The sequence below is a fragment of the Prunus avium genome, chromosome 5, assembly GCF_965620075.1.
Source record: "Prunus avium chromosome 5, drPruAviu1.hap1.1, whole genome shotgun sequence".
NCBI classification, from domain to species: Eukaryota; Viridiplantae; Streptophyta; class Magnoliopsida; order Rosales; family Rosaceae; genus Prunus; species Prunus avium.
This window is the reverse complement of record NC_142288.1, coordinates 25,823,097-25,829,096: the sequence shown is the minus strand read 5'-3', so window position 1 is coordinate 25,829,096 and position 6,000 is coordinate 25,823,097. Positions and strand designations below refer to the sequence as shown.

Here is a 6,000-nt window from a genome sequence, read left to right as displayed (position 1 = left end):
CTGCTACTGGAAAGCTTCCTAAACTGAGTGCAAAGCTTCAAGGTTTTTCAACTCTCTCTCTCTCTCTCTCATCACATTTTCTAGTACAAATTGATAATTGGTTTAACTCTCCCGTTGTCCATTTTTGCAGGGGGGGTTTCAACATTCAGAACTTTGTGGGATTTTAAAAGCTCCTTAATTGCATCAGAAAAAAGCAAGCTTGAGTGGTTAAGTTTTGGCTAATCAGAAGGGCGAAATACATTTAGATATGGAGAAACCTGCCACTGCCAGGTTAGTTTATTTAACTTACGTTAAAGCTTTAAACCATCACATAAGGCGATCCTAAAACATTGTGTCTTTCTCTCTCATCACGTGAAATGGTTATCTAAGAGAGAAGAAGCATGAACGTACGGCTATCTTCTCATGTTTCTTTGTTTCTATCTTATGGCCGCAATTTGTTATTTGCTTTGTCTTTTTCAGTGTACAACGTTCAATCTCATCAATAGGAGTTGTCCATCATTGGAAGAAAAAATCTGATAACTGGGCCAAACTAAGGAACATTGTTGTACATGAACAAAATCATGCTCAACCAAAGAGATTCTTTCCAGAATGGAACACCGTATTTATAGTATCATGTGTGTTGGCTGTCTCACTGGATCCTTTGTTCTTATATATTCCTATCGTTAACGAGGATAGGAAGTGCCTCAAATACGACAAAAGGTTGAAGGCAATATCTTTTGGTCTACGATTATTAGCAGATCTCTTCTATATGGCCGATGTGGTGTATCGAATTTTAACTAGACCTAAAGTAAAGGAGGCAGTTACTTTGAAAGCAAGTAATAACTCCGTGAATTCACGGAGGACTTTGCAATTTTACATCCTACTTGATATTTTAGCTGTTCTGCCCGTCCCACAGGTAAGTTTAAAAGTTCTATATGAAGTAGATTGATTTCCCAATTTCTCCATTTGTCGTAGTTGATTACTTTAGGTTGTCCGAGCTTAGATTTTAGTAGATTTAACAGTTGGCTTAAGAATCTTTGTTGTTTTTGTCCAGGTAGTAATTTCCATTTTCCTTTTGAAAATGAGGGGCTCAAGATCATTGAAAACAATGAAGTTTCTAAATTCTCTTGTTTTGTTGCAATATGTCCCACGAGTTCTTCCCATCTATCTATTGTGTCATGAACGTGAGAAGACTCGTAAGAAGGCAGGCGTATGGGTCAAAAGTTTTTTAAATTTCTTCTTGTACATCCTTTCCAGTCATGTAAGTTTCAATACTATCTTAGTTAACTTTAAATATGCGCACAATGATATATGTGTAGGTCTTCGAATCTGCTTCCCCAAAAATAAAAATAAAAATTATACGCGCAGTTTGGCACTTGAAAATAATAATATTAAAATAAAATGGAGTTACATTCTTAGTTTAAATATGGTTCAAACATAATTTTCTCTGAACTCCAAATTTCATTGACTAACATGTTTGCTATTACAGGTAATAGGAGCCCTTTGGTATATTTTTGCTATTCAACGAGAGATAGCTTGCTGGCAATATGCATGTCAAAGTGAAAATGGATGTGAACCAAATACTTTTCGTTGTGATGACACTTCAGTCAGTAATGTCACAGTTTTAAATGAATTATGCCCTATAAATCCACCAAATGCAACTCTTTTCAATTTCGGTATATTTGTTCATGCCCTTCAGTACAGCGTGATACAGTCGACAAAATTTTCAGAGAGGTTTTTGAATTGCTTTTGGTGGGGTCTACGACATCTAAGGTTCGTAACTATAAATATAGTATAATCTCGTAATTTAGATTAGATTAAAGTAAAATATCTTTGGTATATATATATATATATATATATATATATATATATATATATATATTATCTTATTCTAAAAAGTTTCATCATTTCATTACTGCAGTTCTTTTGGTCAAAACCTTGAGACTAGCACCTACGCATGGGAAAACCTATTTGCAGTTTTTATTTCTATAATTGGTCTCCTACTATTTTTATATCTCATTGGAAATTTACAGGTTGGTACGTTCTGAATATATATATATATTTGTTTCTTTTTTTAAGCTTAAGTCCTTAGTTAAAACCTTTTTTTTTCTATTTTTATTTGTATTTGTCTCCTACTAACTTGTGTGTGGAGCAGACATACATGCAGTTTTCAACCACAACATCAGAAGAGCTAAGATGGGAAATGAAAATGAAAGGTCTTGAGGTTGAATTGTGGTTATCGGAAAATGGCTTGTCTAAGAACATGAAAGCAAGGATCATGGAAAATATACTTCGAAAACTTGAAGAAAACAAAAATGTTCATGTGGAGATCCTCTATGTTCTTCCCCAGGACTATTTAAGCTATGTCAAGCGCTGTCTTTGCTTGGCTACGCTGAGGAAAGTAAGTTACATATGCACTCCCCTGTGATTTCTCTTTTCTTTCTATATACTTTTTGGTTTGATGAGCATTCATTTCTGGTGTGTACTATGACTTGTAAGGAGGAATAACTTGTTACATGTAATTAAACTCGTTATATATATAGGTTCCGAAGCTTAAAGACATCGAAGGATTGGAAGAGTTGAAAGGAATCTGTGAGCATTTTAAGCCAGTGATCTATGCTAAGGATAGTTTTATTATTCGAGAGGGAGAGCCCCTTGATATGATACTCTTGGTCACGCAAGGGACTGTTCGGAGCTACACAACTAGTAACGGAGGAAAAAAGGATCACACAACACCTAAGCATATTAAGCAAGGTGATTTCTATGGAGAAGAAGTGATAAGTTGGGCATCAAAATTTCCCCCCTCCACTGAGTTACCCATCTCGGATAAAAATGTAAGGTCCATTACAAGAGTTGAAGCATTTGCTCTCGCGGCCGAGGACTTAAAGAATGTGGTCCTTAGATATTTCTGGTGGCAATTTACCAAGGGAATCGATCTCAACAATTTGACTGACTCTCAGATGCTGCAGTTGAAAGAATTGGCAGTTATAAACTCGCAAAGATCATTTCGTCGCCGCAAGAAAGCGGAGAAGCCTGCAGCCTTGCCAATGAAAACTCGGTCCGTGTCAGTTGTCCCAATTCTGTAAGAAAGATGAGCTTTCACTTAAATATAAAAATGTGCTATTCATTCTGTTCAGAAAAGCAATGAAATAAAGAGTCTTCTTCTTCATCTCTCGGTTCCTCTGTTTCTATAGCTTTTCATTGCTTGTCAAGTACAAGTCAATCTGATCTTCCATATTAAGCTTTATAATTACAATAATGACTGCAATGAAGACAAAAACATTACATGCAGTCAACGTGATAGCCTTCCTAATTGGCTATAGCCTATAGTAGAGGATCCTATTTTACAAATCACACATGTGTAGCCGAAGCAAGCATTGCTTACGCAAGGATTTTATGCATGGCCTAGTTGCGTCATAATTCCTTTCTTGATCATGAACGGAATTTAAAAAATTGATCGTGCATGTGTTTCACACCGGTTAAAAAGTAAGCAGCTGTCGAAATGACATGACGAGGGATATATGCCCTAGTTCAAAAAAGAAACTAATCATTACAAAATGCATCCTGATAGGATTTTTAGTACCTGCGCAAACAGGGTTAAAATCACTTAAAATACTTGCAAGAATACAAGGATATTGTAGTATAGATGCTCATGCAAGGTCGTTGTCCCCAAAGATTGTTTGACTAATTTGTAATTAAACTAACTCTTAATTAATAACTAAAATAGATTTTATCAAAGATGTGAAATTTATGAATTTGAAAAGATTAACTTGACAATAAAGGAAATCTGAAAGTTGGGAGGTAATAATAGCAGAGAATAAAAACTTTTTAAAATTAACAATATAGAGAGAAACTAGGGTTTAGCCGTCGCCATCACAATCCTATGCAACTCTATCAATTACTTATGAATTTCCACATATTTGCTTTGAAGGTTAGGTTTTCCTAATGTATATTCTCCTTGTGATGTTCAAGCAAAAACGTATATCTAACATGCAATCCGTCTGTGATGTTCAGATCAAATATAAACATGCAAGACTCATTAAGCTTTGTGAAAACCCTTTGAAAAACCATGCAACCCTTAAAAGTGTGATGTTCGCCTTAAGTGAACTTACAACTACTAATCACAAGAAGCCCTCCTCAATTTCAGGGTGATGTTCCAACAGAAATTGCATCAAATTACTTGTCTAAATATCCTAATGGTGATCAGTCATTAAAATAGATAGATAGTTTTAATCGCAGTGATTAATAATTCAAAGTAAGCGTGCATCCATTCATAAGCAAATTAATAAAATTACATATTCATGCTAAGACTTATGGCCTCGCCCTAGCAAAAGGAATTAGTTGCGCATAATCATAACTAAAACCCAAGAAAATATCATTCGAATGAATAAGAATAAAAACACCTGGAAGTAGAAGCTCCTAAAAAACCCTAGGCAAAGTCGCGTTCAAAAGCCAAAAGAAAGGTCCTAAATTTGCTGTGAAAAATAACTTAAATACCTCCTAAAACCCAGCTCCTCATCCCCACAAGGAAACTAGGTTAAAATAAAATAATACTAGGATATAAAATCCAAATTGGATTAGGAGAATCTGTCCACACTCTGCCCAGCCACGTTTTGGCCTCAAATCTCCTCCAAAACTGGCCCAAGATAGCTTGTTTTAAAGATAAAAACGTTCTGAACACTTCTCCAGAAGGCCACGAACCCATCTGAGGTCATCTTGGGCTCCAAAACGCAATAAAGGCCCAAACCGTCACTATTCCAGCACCGCGCACTGCTCCTTTATTTTATTGCCAGAGAATAACCACTTGGTAGAAAAATCTGAAATCTTGATACGATCAAGCTAAGTGACTCACGAACGTCCTCCAACTGGAATTACTCCAAAATTCGTCCATTTGATTATGTTTTGCTCCAAAGGAAGTCGAAAGTCCTATATTGAAAATATAATTCAAAGTATCAAAATTCTTCCAAAATATTAACCAAAATATACTAAGAATAGGGTTAAATATATAATATAAAATATGCCCATCACATCCCTGGCTTCAACTTTAACTAGAGAACTTCTTGCAAGCAAGCAAGGTATGTACTTGTTCACAGGGCTTTAAATTTGATATATACCATCTTCATTACTTATTATATGTAAGGCTTAGATGCCTATAAGAAAAGGTATACCATCCTCAGTCCAAAATGGGAAGGGAGAGAGGATGGTATACCTTTTAATTTAAGGCACCCTTATTCCTATAAAGAAATTCATCATCGTGCTTACGCAGTATAATTGGCCAGATCTTCGTTCTCTTGCAAGTTGTTATTTTAATTTAAGTAGTATAACACTCAGTAGTTCTGTGTTTTGATTTGTTTAGATGTTAACTCATTAAAGAAAATGGCTAGATCTTCATGAAGGCATACTAATGAAAGCAGCCAGGTTGGTCCAATTTATAAATATTCTAACTTTCAGTTCTGTATTTTTGCAGGGAGGATTCAACATAGTCAGAACTTTGTGGGATTTTAAAAAGCTCCTTAGGTGCATCATAAACAAGCTTTAGTGGTTAGGTCATGGCTAATGGGAAAGAAGAAACACGTTTAAATGTGGAAGAGAAACCTGCCACTGCCAGGTTAGAATTTTATCCATAACGTTCACAATGTACATTGCTCTATACCATATCCCTTTTTCTTTTTTTTATAAGAAAGAATTCAGAAAAAATTAAAAATTAAAAAGATTCCTGAATTGCCTACTAACAACATGAAACTCTTAAATATGGGCGGTCCTAGTGCAACTCTTTTCTTCACGAGTAAAACTTTTATGGGACAATTCCATGACATTTATGTATCTATCTCTCTCATTGAGTGACATATAGTTACATACGAGAAAAGCCTCAATGATGATTTTTTCATGTTTCTTCTACCTAGTGGGAGCAATACATTATTTGCTTTGTCTTTTTTCAGTGGTGAACAACGTTCGATCCAACAAAGACCTATCCAGCTTTGGAGAATAGTTTCGTCATCTGTCATCGAATATCCTGATCAA

At 35.3% G+C, this 6,000-nt stretch overlaps 1 pseudogene; it reads left to right on the top strand.

Moving 5' to 3' along the window:
* The first annotated feature begins 247 nt into the window (after positions 1–247).
* On the top strand, positions 248–3,030 carry LOC110751518 (cyclic nucleotide-gated ion channel 1-like; annotated as a pseudogene).
* Positions 3,031–6,000: the final 2,970 nt, after the last annotated feature.